The following is a 14,826-nucleotide window of genomic DNA, read 5'->3' as shown; positions in this document are numbered from 1 at the left end:
TCCTCTATTGGGGTTCTCTGTCGTGGATTAATCTAAATAGTGCGGGACCTCTGGAATATACGCCCAATTTTATACCGACACCAATAGGTGAGCGAGCTAGTTAACCTAGCACTCCTTTACATTTTTTCTCTGGTATATTTAGCAGTAAATTACCTAAGAATAAGTGCTTAAATGGAGCTTATTCACTGGGCGGCACAGGTCCCTCGCCCAGAAATAGATTTTTCCTACGTCAAAATCCCTTTATTAGTGTGTATTGTTCATTAATACAAAATTACATGAGATAAGGTACATACTGTAAACAGTATACTGTACATATGACTGTGGATCATAAAGGTTAATGATAAAAAATATTTCTCCATCAATTTTATTACAAAATCTCTGTGCTACAAGAATTTTACTGATTAGGATAATTGAAGCTTACATCCCTAAACAGTTAAAAATGTAAAATTAATATATCCTTTCTCCTTCTAATAAGGAAGTAGACTTATACACAAACCATCTTCAAAATTCCTTCTATAAATAGTTTACAGTAAGCTCTTTTTATTTACCTTTGCCACCACCAAGTAGATTGTAAAACATCACAGAAACATAACTCTTGCTTAGCTTACCTTGCCTTGAGCAATCTTTTGAGAAAAGGGTTGTTTGTGAAAGGTAATATTAATGATATGAGGTACAGATAAGCCTTTACCATTTATATTTAACTGACAGATGTGATGACAGCTTATGACATTTATATGTGACAACTTGTGAGATGATTTTAAGTTACTTGGAGCCTCTGGTAACTTAAAATATAGGACTTAAGAATACTTCTGTGTAAATCCTAAACTAGATTTAGAAGTCCTAAATACGGGGTATCAAACAGATGGTAAGAAGTTACAGAGGGTAAACCAGGATGGGGGTGCTTTTATATATTCATAAAGACCTCGGGTAAGATTATGAATTACAAAATTTACCTTGAGTTAACACATTTACTCTAGTCTATTGGATATACATCCAGATTCATTTCATCCTGAAAAGAATAGTAAAGAATATTTATTCTAATCAAATACCTAGGTTGTAATGAAATAGGAGAATTGTTACATGAATCAAATTAAATAGGCCAAAAATAACTTTTAATTATTGTAAGCCAATCCATGTTTGGTTCTTAGTTGATGATCACCTATTTCAAACATTATTTTCTATTTATGTGGGCAATGTTATAATTAAACTATGAATCGCATGAATTTGGTAAGCATATATAAAATGAAGCACCATAGACCTTATTGTGGCATTTAAATGTTTATTTAAAGTCCATTTCAGTATTTCTATGCAAATTATTCTTTCCTTCAGAAATCTTCTATTTATTCTTATCCATTCTTAACAACTTAATCCTAGTTCTTGATTTGTTTGAGGGGATGAATGTATACCTGGATAGATTTCTGAAAGGGCACTTGCCACATAGTTTCACTGCTTCCATAAAACTGTTTGGATATCAATCCCTTTAAAATCTGTTGGTTTATATAGGTTAAAGGTGAATATTTTAGTACTTGCAGTTTATCATAGATGAAGTATTGTGGGTGTAGTAAAATCTGAGGTCGAGTATCATCATTAGTAAAGTAAATAATGCATCTAGTCCAGTCTACCTCTAAGAGGATGGGTGTGCCCCTTAGTATTTTTCTTAACCTTCTCCATCCCTGTACTGAATACAGTACAGTATTGCGCTTACACTGCATACCAAACTTTGCATCATGTAAAAGTTCAGGTTATAGAATACTGTACAGTATTTTCATAAGTATCTGACTTCACAATGCCATGTTCTCCTACAGCATATTCAACAATGTCACTTGCACAGTCACCATTACTGAATGTAGTACAGTACTTGTCACTTAAAAAGCCACTACTACTATATGTAGTCCTCCCTTCAGTTCTTTTTCTGTTAAAGCAATGAGGGTCAAGTAAGGCTTTTGGGAAGCTTACATTAAACCAAATCTCTCTAATTCACCAAGCACATTCAAGGATGAATCTTCCAATTTTTTTCACATTTTTATCTTAGATTAAGTATTTTCAGTGATATGTACCAGTTTATCACATATATTTCTTTACATTATCCACAAATTCAATCGCAGAAATAACAGCCATGTTCGTGTTTAAAATGTTATAGGAATTTAATGATGTGCGATAAAGAAACCGCATTACTGTAGCAATAAAAGTGTAGTAGTGTACTTGTTACTTTGTCAATGGTTACTTATGGTCACTGAATGTAAGAGTACAGTATATGATAAAAAAAATTATTATTACAAATCATTAAATCCCAAAACAGAAACTTCGTGAAAATTTAATCTTTCTCTGTATTTGTTATAACGTCTGTAATAGAAGATACCTCATTTGATTATAAACTCCACTTAAATGAGATTTTTTTCCTTATTTGAAACTGTAGGATTTTGTTAATTTTTAAACTATAAATAGAAACAAATCAATAAAATTACATACTATTTTTCTTCATAATATTTCCAGTTTCTTCAATCTTAAATTTAAGACAAACTTTAGTCGCAACATACAGTAGATGGAGATCCCTGGCTATTAGTTACAGTATACATAGTAGTTAAATCCCATCATTACCTAAATATTATTTTGATGGCTAATTTTTTTCCTTTTACAAACAATTATTGCACTCAAAATTATATTTTTTTTTTTTTTTTTTTTTTGTGCCACATGAAACCCCAGACACATCAGTCCTCGGTAGAAGAAAGAAATAGGTGACCGGCAGTAGCTTATTTCCATAAACCTCCCCAGGTCAACACTGACTAGCTGTTTCGCTTATTGTGTAGTCCCTCTGAGCTATGAGAAAGCTGATGAATTAGGAGACTGGCATTACAATATAAGGTGGGCTATGTTCAATTTTTTTTTTTTTTTTTCAAATTAGATTTGTTACACCCCGAACCCATTACTTGTAACATGTACCAAATAACAACTTAAGTGGGAATATTCAAGCTGGCTATACAGCAGCCTAGTAAAAGGAGATCTGTAGGTTCCTATGAGGAGTGTATCGTAACTCAAAGCTCAACTATCTAAACAAATTGCAATTGTGGTCATAAAGACTTACCCAATCTGAATAATTAATAATTCAGTAATATATAACACAAGTAACTTCAAGAATTTAAAGCTAATCAGATAATCTGTATAATGAAATGAGACGATCAGTGTGGGTAAGACATAAACTGGTCCCCACAAAAAAGCATAAAGAAAATTACCAATTACAACTGTAGTATTCGAGGGTTACATCCCTAAAGTAGAACTTTAAGAAGAAGTTTTTAACTTTCTAGTGAATTCAAGCCCTTTAAATAGTTGTTTAAAAATCTCTTGAAAAGTAACAATGTGAACCTCAACTTGTGCTGGTACCCCCATTTATTACATTTTTAAAAAGTCCTATCTAAGCTCAGTTCATGAATTATTTTTATTTCCTGGTGAAATTCTTTTAATTTGTTTCCTTCCCCAATTCTGCATTGATCAAACCAAACATTAAAAAGGCACAAACTGCCTGATTGTCACATGTAAACAAAGATGCTTTTATTTTTAAATCTCTGATTAAAAAGTTAGGCTAAGATTTTGCATTTGAGACTGCCCATAAAAGAAGTCCACTAATGGCACTCTCAACAACTAACACACCCTTGAAAATGTCTGTTTACAGGGACCATTCTGAGGGGAAAAGATAACATTTTATGCTGAGACTGCATATATTGGTTTTCTGAATTGTACTTTGAAAGCTGCTGAACTTCCATTGTCCTCTACTGTACCTATGTAAAAACCTTGATTGCTTCTTAACACAAGAGCAGCTGAAAGATCAGGTGCTCTTTGTCAAGAAGCAATCAGGTTTTTTTATATAGATAGAGGAAAGTAAAAGTTCAGCAGCTTTCAAAGTACAATCCAGAAAACCTTTACAGTATATGCAATGAGTCTCAGCATAAAATGCTATGATTTCCTTTCAGAATGGTCTCTGTTCACCAGAAGTCTTCAAGGGTCTTTATTAGTTGTTGAGGGTGCCACTAGTGAACTTTTTTATGGCCAGTCTTAAATGCAAAATCTTAGCCTAACTTTTTAAATTGGAGATTTAAAGATAAAAGCATCTTTTTTTACATGTGACGGTCAGGAAGTTTATGCCTTATTCATGTTTGGTTTGATCAATGCAGAATTGGGGGAAAGAAACAAATTAAAAGAATCTCTCTAGAACAGCGTTTATTTCATTCTACACAAAATAAAAATGGTTTCCTGAATTTATGAGCCTTTTCAAAGTTACCCTAGGTTGGACATGCTTCTTCAACAACAAGCCTCTATTTGCAGAATCCACTCCTTCCACTCTGGCCTTATACTGGACAGAGTCTTTCCCATGGCATTTGTTTGTTCAAGGTGGGTCAGTAAATTAATTGATCTAATCTTTGGCTCAAAGATTATATGATTCTCCGTGTCATTTTTAAAGCCTAAATGTCCAGAATATGAGCCTCCTCTTAGATATGAGGAGTCTGAAAATCAAAGAATGTCGGGTTTTACTACCACTGAAGCTTCCAGCAAATATCATTTGAAATGAGGAAGGGAGAAGCTTTCTGGTTTCATTGCTTTGGCCTTCACTCTTTTAAGCTGAAACTAAAATGTTTAATCAGACTTCAAAATTTTGTTTTTGTCAATTTCCTTGACACGTGAATCTTTGTTGAGCTTCAGTCCTTTGGCTGGGATATCCACCTTCTAATCTGCATTGCTGTACATATAATGACTTCCTGTTTGGGGTAGCAGAAGATTCTTTGTGGCAAACTGTGTCTTGAATCTCTTAGGAGTTTCCACAAGCTTATGGATATCCATTACAAGAAGCTATATAGATACAGCTGTATCAAAGAGTGATTAAAGTACATATCAAATACTGTACATTACAAAGAAGATTCGTTTTAGCAAGGACAAGTTATATCTCATTATTGTGATTGTATATAAAATGCAACCAGTGAAAAACATTTGCATATGGAAAGAATTAGATTTTATTGAAAAACCTATTGCAAAGGATGTAACTTGAACTTTGAGAATAGATTCACAACAAAACTAAGAGCAACTTTGGCTAGAAGAAAAATTAATGCATAAATATAAATATAGATTATCCGAAAAACTACAGCTGATTATCAGTAAAACTACTAGAGTTAACTGTAAGTGTTAATACTAGATACTTAACCCAGCCTTAGACCTATATATGTACATTAAAGAAAACCAGGTTTTCCAAGAAGTTAATTGAATAATAAACGCATAGAATACTCACCAAATACCCAAACCGATAATAACCAAATAGATAGATAAGTTGATAATTAGCTCTGACTAAAAACTCGAATAAAGATAATCCACAAAGTCTAGGAATCTTTGTTAGCTTTGAACTAATCGGTCAAAACTCAAGATGCAAGACAGCTACTCACTGGGAACCATGCGGCTTATGTGCATGTTCCTTGTAGTACCAGTTGCTGACTATTTCAATGTTTTACTCTGCAAAGGACTGATGTTTATGCGTTTTCATGTAACGCACAAAAAGTGCTCTAATTTAAGAACTATAATGAGTTGGCACTGTAACAAATGAAGTTCTCGTAACACCAATAAGGAAAATAAAGGTTAGAATTCTAGACCACAGTCACCAGCAATATGGAAAAAAAAATGAATTCCAACAAGCTCTCTTAACTGGAAGAAAATGAATTGGGTCTTTTCTTCGTTACTTTTCCACCAAAAAAAAATTCTATTGGCTAACTCTGACAAAATTGTAATTCCCACACTGGTCTTTTGAATTCAGAGTTTTATAAAAACCCAATGTTTGCTAGAAATTACTTCTGATATGCCCATGTTCAAGCTGAGCCCACATACATTTGAAAAATAAATTAGAAATGATAAAATCAGCTCTAATTTAGACTACTGTATTATCCATTTTCTAACAGTTAATGATGCAGTATGCACAGACTTTACATGAATATTTTTATTCTCGGTATGTTTTGATTTCTAATATTGATTGAAGTTCATTAGTAAGTTAGTTAACTTTTGATTTCCTTTTAGATTTACTGAGGAAGAAATACAACCATTGCAGCTATTGTGCCAAGTTTGCATATTTGAACACTTATTTTTATTACACTGAAATTTTTTTTTTATTAAAAATTCATTTATCATAAACATGTGACTTATTTTGTGGTCCATGAGCTCCTAGGTTCACCAGTATTTTTTTATATCAAACTTAAGTAGTCTTGCAGCACATGCTCACTGTAGGTAATCGGGTATGTTCCTCTTACTATGTCTCTCTAGCTACCTTACTTTTCTTGAAGACTGGGTTTGAGGCAGCAATACCTACGAAAATGAAAGGATGCCTCTTCGTATTCTTTTATTAATGAATTAGCATAAAAAACCTTTTATGCCAGAAAAACTCTACCTCATCACAGCCCCATTGATTGACAAATGCTTGAATCTTTATTTAAGGAGAGAATTGGGATGCTTAATGTCCCTGAACACAACGGAAGGATCCATATTGAGAATTTGTGAACAGTAACAAGAATTCCATAGTTGACCTGGAACAGACAGGGACATATCAGCAGGAGGGTTCAAGGTCATCCTTTATATTCTCCTATGCATGTCTCAATAACACTGATTAATGACAAGTCTCGTAGTTATGGTGAGGCTAGCATAACATGGCCACAACAATTGCCTCAAAGAAATTGAGATTCCTTGTCTAGGGAAGGCGTAAAGACATTTATGGGTATGGCAAGTCTTCTCTGGGGGGGGGGGGGGGGGGATTTAGCATTTGCATTGGGGTATTCTTAATCCTTAGATGAAATGCACAAAATGTACAAAAAGAAGAAAAATATCTTTCCGGAAGAAAGACTCCTAGCATACAGCATGAAAGGAAGTTAAAGTACCATACTGTAATATATTGTACTGCACTATACTTTAGTCACTATCTGGCTAAGAAAGGATCATTTACCAAGCACTTAAGAGTAAATGATACACTTGAGTGAGCACTGATTTCCCACAAATATAAAACAACAGGAACAGAGTATCCAATCTAGTGATAATGAAAAGCTTAACACAAGTAAGACAAGTTTAGACAAAGTTAATTGGATAATAAAGATAGTATCAGAGTACATCATAAAAATATAGTACAAAATAGAGCAAATTAAATTAAATATCCTTACATTAATAGGAATCACTGTATATAGCTTGAATCTTGTTGACAAAGAAGGCTTCTGTCAGTAGTTGATTCTAATGGGGCTAGTGATCTTGGAGATTTACCGAGAATGCAAGGTGTTACTAAATAAGAAAAGGAATCCGGAAAAGCACTACACTAGTGCAAGTTCAGCTAATGGAAAATCTTTGAACAGAGTAAGAAAGTTGTGTACACCAATCCTGGCTTATGGAAAGGGAGATACCTAGTGGATGTATACTTGAAGACCAACTGTAAGTATACTCATTAAGACAGTCTTCAATGAGAGACTAAAAGACTCTTGAATCTGGAACTTCTACAAGACTCTTGAATCTGGAACTTCTACAAGACTCTTGAATCTTTAACTTATGTACCACAGAATAAGGCATGTAAAGAACTGTTACATTATTAATGTTTCTTGTTTAAATACGTAGTGCACACATTCATGAAAATTGGATAACATGTACGCATAATCCCAAAATGTTAGAGGACAATTGAATGTTAAAAAATTGTATCCTAACTTATTCATGCTGTTATCATAATATTTACAATAATTTTCAGCCTATTTGGAGCTATGCTACTACCTTTCATTCCAAAGTTTCCCTTACATGGGATAATAGGATACTTTGAAGAAATGAGGCTTCATGACTTTATTATAATCCTACAGATATCTTACATGAAAAATATATATAAAAATGATTTTCAAATTATTTTACCTACAGAAATTATTATCAAATGTTTGTAGATTAAGCATAGTGGAAATTATAATCAATTACACAGTACTTTATTAAAAAAAAATTGTGTTTTTTTTTTTTTCTTATTAAATGCTGTGCAAATTCATTTACCATGATTTTGATACCTAATGATAAACTCAATGACATCAAGGGGATTTAACTGTTAGAGAAGTAATATTGATTACTTAATCTTGTCAAATAAAACAGTTTAGTTAAACTATTCAATAATTACAACCAATAGTAATTAAAATTTTTAAGAATATGAGAATTAATGTTTAAAGACTGGGGTAGGGATAATACAAGTTGCACAAGCCTCCACAAGGATGAGTACATAAAGTAAAGTGTAATAATTTCACTCCATTGAGTCTAGTTATTGTCATTTTACAGTAATTTTTCCTACAAAACTGTATTGATATACCGTAATGTACTTAAATCAAAGTCGTAAAGTGAGATACAATATACATAAAATATAGATAAAATAAGGCTTTTAAATAATGCTTATTTTCCCCAGTTCACTATCATACTGATTGGCAAAGCTTAGGGGTTTGGGAAAGACCATTACAAAATAATTAGCATATGCCAGTGATTGAAATGAAATTTATTTCCAAATTAGGGTGACAGCAAATCAAGTGTACCTTGAATTACTCAATTAAATTACCTTACCAAATCAAGTTTCCATCCATTTGACAGCAAATTTACATATGCACAATAAAAAAGTGCACTTATAAATTATAACTTTTGTCATAAAATACATGTCCCACCACGAAGCTTTACCAGGGGCCAAAAATTTTGTAAATATGTCTCTTACATGGTGAAGCCTTATAGCTGTCAAAAGAGGGATTCTAACGTACTGTATACCAATACCATTATGAGGCACAGCCCACTGAGATCATAAAGTACTATACCTATACTATAATGATGCTTTACTCAATGAAAGGGATACTATCAAATGCAGCACATTACTGTCCTGCAAACACTGGCCAATACAATATTGTCAGTAAAATAAGTCTCTATAAATACTCTGTAAAATTTGTGCATTATAAAATCCTTATTGTGACATCTAATATACAGTAATTAGTAGATCTTACCAAAAAGTCTTCTTTCATGACAGCCAACACTTAATACCCATGGGGACTTTCAACACCTAGCTGCGAGAAGAAAAATAGGGAATTCAAATTAGACATTCGGTTTCACATCATTTTTGTATAACTTTAGTCTACAGAGTTCAGTACACAATATACAGTATTAAAACTGAAAAAAAAAAGAATCGTTAAGAATATACAGTAATCTTTGACAAAACAAATACAATGATATGACAGTCATGTATATACATTAGAGGATAAAACCAACTAAAAAACTTAATTTATTGATAAGTAGGAAATTTTCATTATACAATTGAATTAGATATTATCCTTACCAATCAATTATATGAAGAATACTTGTACAGTAGAGTAAATATGCTAAATGAAACAATTGACGGTACCTATCCTGTGACCATACTGCTGTCCTTACACCTAGATATTTGGATACTGAATTTAGCATGCATTTTATATAGATTTTTCTTAAAAATACCCTCATAATATTAAAAAAATATTAATCTTAATATACACTGTACCGAGGTACACTACTATATATAAACATTTCATCCAAAAACTGTCATTGTTTATTTGTCACTTCTCAAAATACAATAAAAGTTACATATTGAGATAAAAATTTACCCGTCTTAAATCTTGACATCCTTGACCCTTACATCTTCCCCCCAAAAAAAGTATGACGTATAAAGTCTGTATAGGCTGTGAAGAAACTTTAGCAGATGCTATTATTCTAAAGAAGTATAAAACTTTTACTTTTTGTATTTTACTTAAATTACTTGCCCTAAATTTTATGAACTGTGTAACCTATTTATTATATTTACTGTACAATATGAAACAGGCTTTTAATTTACTACTATTAGTATTCCGCTTGTGCAGTAGTGTCATACAGTATCTATGTGCATAGGATGAGCATACATTATTGAAATGAAGATCAGTTACCACCTGTATCCTTTTTTATCATGTAGAATAAGCACAGTATAGTCATTTTTATCCTTTGCATGCTTTTCACTATTCGCGATAAATTCTCCAAGGAAGCAGAACTTGTGTTTTTTTAATTGATAAAACATTACGGGATTCATACTGCAATATTTTATCTGGAAAATGGACTTGCATATTGAGATATTTATCAAAATTTCATATGTGGATTTGCCTGGATTGTATGAGATCTTTTGGCAATGAATATTTTCAGATAATATTTTATAATTTTTGGGGCGGTGGTTTTACTGCAAAAGCCCCCAGTTGGCCAAAAAGGCCAGACAGGCTAACAAAGGACATCTTTATAGGACAACCAATTATTTTTCTTTATAAAACAACTGTTTGCTCTTTAATTAGTCTTCAGTTGAATTGTTGAAACTTTCTCGCAATGAATCCAGTGCAGTAATGGTTATAAACAGTTATATTCTCAGTAAAAGGTACATCCAGTGTACTAAACCATTGTTGAATTTATGCAACATAATTAAATTTCACAATATTTTTCCTGTGAAAAGTCATTAACCTTCAAGACCTTGTGCTAATGAATCGCCTATTTTGCTAATGAAATGGTCTCTTAAAAGGAAACCATATGCTTCAAATTCCCATCTGCATGATAATTTTGTCATCATAGATCTGAAACCAGCCAAATAATATTAATAACTAAGTACCCGGATATTGTTTTGGTGAGGTACTGCACAGACAAGCTTCTCGAACATATCTGTTGATGTTACTTTTCTCATTCAAGTTTGTATGTTTTATAGTTGGATTTATCTCAAGTAATTATTTAACTGATTTTGAGCAAAGCGAAAAACCTATTTTTGGGTGAGATAGCCATGTCGTCCTGATGGAAGGTTCCTTTAGGTAGCTTTCTAAGGGATATTTACTACAGTGATACTCCCAGAGAATTAACCATAGGTCTCCAGAATTCTAACTCCTGGCGCGAGTATCCTTAATATAGCTTTAAGGAGATCGCATAATATCAGGGGATGTATATTTAGATACGACACATGGCAATCTTCACCCCGAATAGATTTAACTCTGTGAAGGGGAAGAGTGACGAACGGAAGGGGAGCCGTTATGAAGGTATCCAGTGGACCTCCTCTCCGTACTACTATGGGCCATCATTCCTAACTTGCATTTAAGCTGGAATAGCCGTAAATAGAGTAGTTTTGGGTGGGGTCATTTAAGAAAGAAGGGTGGGTCCATGAAGACAACATGGTTATCTCACCCAAAAATAATTTTTCGCTTTGCTCAAAATCCGTTTTTTGGGCTCAGCCATGTCGTCCTGATGGAAGCTTACCAGACAATTAACTTGAAAGTACTATATCTGTGGGTTTGTATAAGTGCCTATACTTTGAATGAGTTCCTTATATGGTCTGCTAGACCCGTATATATGATATTACCGTTATTTGTCATATCCACCAAGCTTGGAACTAGCTTAGGGCTTCCCGCCCCCTGCAGGGAAAGTGTCGACTTCGACTATAAGGATTCAAAGTTTGTATATGTGTAAAAACGCAAGGGTAACTTTCTAGAGATTACCTTTTCATGCTTTGGACATGGGTACGTTTCAAGATTCTATTTAAAGGAATAGAATAAAACTCTGGACTCTTATTTCATTTACTGAGGGTTAAAAGAAGACGCAGAATCATTTTTTCTATATTTTCATAAGCAAAATACTGTAAATTGTAAATGTATACATCATAAAGTAGAAGTCTAACCTTGCATAGATAAACATCATGGTTATATATATTTGACCTGTAAGGGAAGAATATACATATATGAATTCATTATAAAATGCCACTCAGATGAATGTGAAGCTAAACATGTCTAGTTTCACTCAGATGTTGGATATGCATCAACACTGTGTTCAAATGTTCACACGCCACTGGTGTTATTGGTTAAATTCTGCACCTGTATAGAACAGTCTATTAATCACCGTAGTGATTTTGACTCGAAGATATTGATACCCATGCACCCGATGCACTGAACGCACCCGATGCACTGAACGCACCCGCTGCACTGTTGAGTCCCAAAACAGTCCACTGTTCATCGCAGCACTAGATGACAGGATTTATGACACTACCTGCCACCACCACAAAGTGTTTTATCTTGTGTACTTTCTTCGCATAATGTTTATAGAAGACTGGATGATTTCCACCCTGTATATAAGCGGAGCCTCTCAAAATCCATGTGTTGAAAGAAATTCAACGAAGAAGCAACTTTCCTTGGATTGTGACCTGCGGGTGTGCTGTCCGGATCCGCTCTGCAAATAAAGTAGATGAGTTTCGCTCTCAGTTGTCTTAGGGATAAGTTTGATCCTGAGGTTTCGCCTCGGAAGAGCTGTCCCTTCTTGAAGTCTGAAGTTCTTTGAAGATAGACCTTGAGACACTCTACTGGGCATAGAGAGACATCTTCCTTCAGTGGGCAGATTCTCCAAGGACCCCACTTTTTGGTGGGCAGCTCGTTCTTGGCGAGAAAGGCGGGATCAGGGAAGGGAATCAGTTCTCCTGTATCTAGGAACTGAATATGGCCTTCATTTCTGGATAAGGCCACTATTTCACTAACTCTAGCCCCTGAGGCTATTGCGAACAGAAAGATAACTTTCTGTGTTAGATCCTTTAGAGTGCAATCCTCATTGTTCAGATTCGAAGCAGAGTGCAAGACTTTATCCAACGACCATGTGATGGGCTTTGGAGGGGTTGCCGGCTTGAGTCTAGCGCATGGTATCTTATTGAAGATTTCACTTGTGAGGTCTACCTGAAAGGCGTACAGAAGAGGTCTAGTCAAAGGCGACTTACACGCAGTTATTGTGGTGGAAGCCAGGCCTTGTTCGTGTAGGTGGATGAAGAAAGAAAGACAGAAATCTATTGATATTTCTGTTGGTTTCCTTGCTTTCACAAAGGAAACCCACTTCTTCCAAGATGTTTCATATTGTCTTTTAGTTGAACTTGACTTGTACTCTTCGATGAAGTCGATTTTGTACTTTGAGATTCCAAACCTTTTCTTCGCTGCTAGGGCGTGAAAATCATGAGATGTAGGTTGTTGGTTCTCAAGGATGAAGCGTAAACAGTCGCCTTCTGAACCAGTTGGGATAAAACTGGGTTCGGCAGAGGAAACAGCTTCAGTTTCAATTCTAGAACTAGAGGGAACCAATTGCTTCTGGGCCATTTGGGGGCCACTACTGCAGCTGTTCCTCTGAAGGATCTTAGCTTGTTGAGGACTTTTAGCAGGAGATTGGTTGGTGGAAACAGGTAAATCCAGTTCCATTTGTTCCAATCGAGAGACATGGCGTCTATGGCTTCTGCTTGAGCAAAGAGGTCGATCTGCAGTTCCGGGACTTTTTCCTAGATGAAGGAGAATGAGTCTGCGTCTAGGGACCATTCTGTCTCTATCGGCTTTCGCCTGGATAGAGCATCCGCCGTCACACTGCGGAACCCTTGAAGGTGAACTGCTGATAAGTGCCATCTTCTCTTCCTTGCCAGGTAGAAGATGGCTAACATCACGTGATTGATGTGAGGTGATCTCGAGCTTTGTCGATTTAGACATTTTACTATCACTTCGTTGTCCAGGACCAGTCTGATGTGGAGTGCTCTGAGGGGATAGTTTCTTCAATGTTAAGAAGACTGCCATAGCCTCCAAGATGTTGATGTAAAAAGTTTTGAACTCGTGCGACCAATTCCCTTGCACTTTCCTTTCTTGTGAATGGACTCCCCATCCTTCCAGGGAGGCGTCCGTGTGTATCACCACTGATGCAACTGATGGTTGGAAGAGAATTGTCCGTGCTAGGCTCTTGGCTGTTGACCATGGCCTTAATAGCGTGCGCAATCGGGTCGGGGTCAACTTTCGTTGATCTCTTTTGAGTGTCCAGGTATGCTACTACTTGAACTCCCTCGGAGCGTAGTTGCTGAACGATTGTGTCCGCTAGCTTAGTGAATATCCTTGGGGCTATGTTTAGCCCAAAGGGCATGGCTGTGAAGACATATTTTGTCTTCTGTAGCCTCAATCCTAGGTAGGAGGAGAGGGGGCGACTGACTGGTAGGTGCCAGTAAGCATCTGCCAGGTCTATTGAGACTGTGTACGCCCCTTTTGGTAGAAGGGTCCTTATGTGTTGCAAGGTAAGCATCCGGAATTTGTTGTTCTCGATGAACTTGTTGAGTGGAGACAAGTCGAGAATGTGAGTTTGTCCGATTCTTTCTTGGGAACACAGAACAGCTTTCCCTGGAATTTGATGGACTTTGCTTTTCTTATTACCTTCTTGTTCAAGAGTTCTGAGGTATATTCTTCCAACAAGGGGGTTGAGTGTTGGAAGAATTCTGGAAAAGGGGGTGGAATTTTGTTCCATTTCCAATCGAGTCCAATCGTGATTAGGCTGTGGGCCCAAGGATCGAAGGTCCAACGATCCCGAAAGTGGAAAAGTCTGCCTCCTACCTGGAACCCCTCATTGCTTAGAGGTTCCTGAGGACTTGTTTCCATGACCACGTCCTCCTCTACCCCTTGGGTGGTTTCTGGAGGAGCCTCTTTTTGGGCCTTTACTTTTGTAGGGCCGAAAGGTGGTCGTGTGCCTCTCAAAACCGGGGTTGAAGACAGGTGACTGAGCCACCAGCTGGTGAGGGACCATCTATTGGAACATCTGGCGGGGATTTACCTGTTTCCTCCTATAAACATGCTGATGAAAGTTCTGGACAGACTCATGACTTTCAAGGGACGGATTGCTCTAGTGGCTCCCAATTGGCCAAAAAGCAACGGGTTTCCTCTCTTGGCGGAACTGGGACTCCGTCCTTGGCAGATCCCCAACCTGAAATTAACGAAGACAGTACAAACTGGCAATGTGCGGCACAAAATGATG

At 35.7% G+C, this 14,826-nt stretch overlaps 1 protein-coding gene across 1 annotated transcript in view; it reads right to left on the bottom strand.

Annotated features, from left to right (window-relative positions):
- Nucleotides 1–357: 357 nt before the first annotated feature.
- LOC137629559 (dystrobrevin beta-like) overlaps nucleotides 358–14,826 on the bottom strand; it is a 517,572-nt gene continuing 503,103 nt past the window's right edge. Inside the window, exons 21-22 of the transcript XR_011041536.1 lie at nucleotides 9,003–9,062; nucleotides 358–1,009 (exon numbers count right to left, since the gene is read on the bottom strand). The gene's annotated coding sequence lies outside the window, so the exon portion shown is untranslated. The remainder of the gene's footprint in view (nucleotides 1,010–9,002; nucleotides 9,063–14,826) is intronic.

Source organism: Palaemon carinicauda, chromosome 37 (assembly GCF_036898095.1).
Source record: "Palaemon carinicauda isolate YSFRI2023 chromosome 37, ASM3689809v2, whole genome shotgun sequence".
Classification (NCBI taxonomy): Eukaryota; Metazoa; Arthropoda; class Malacostraca; order Decapoda; family Palaemonidae; genus Palaemon; species Palaemon carinicauda.
The sequence above is the reverse complement of the archived record's forward strand: the minus strand, read 5'-3'. Positions and strand labels throughout refer to the sequence as shown.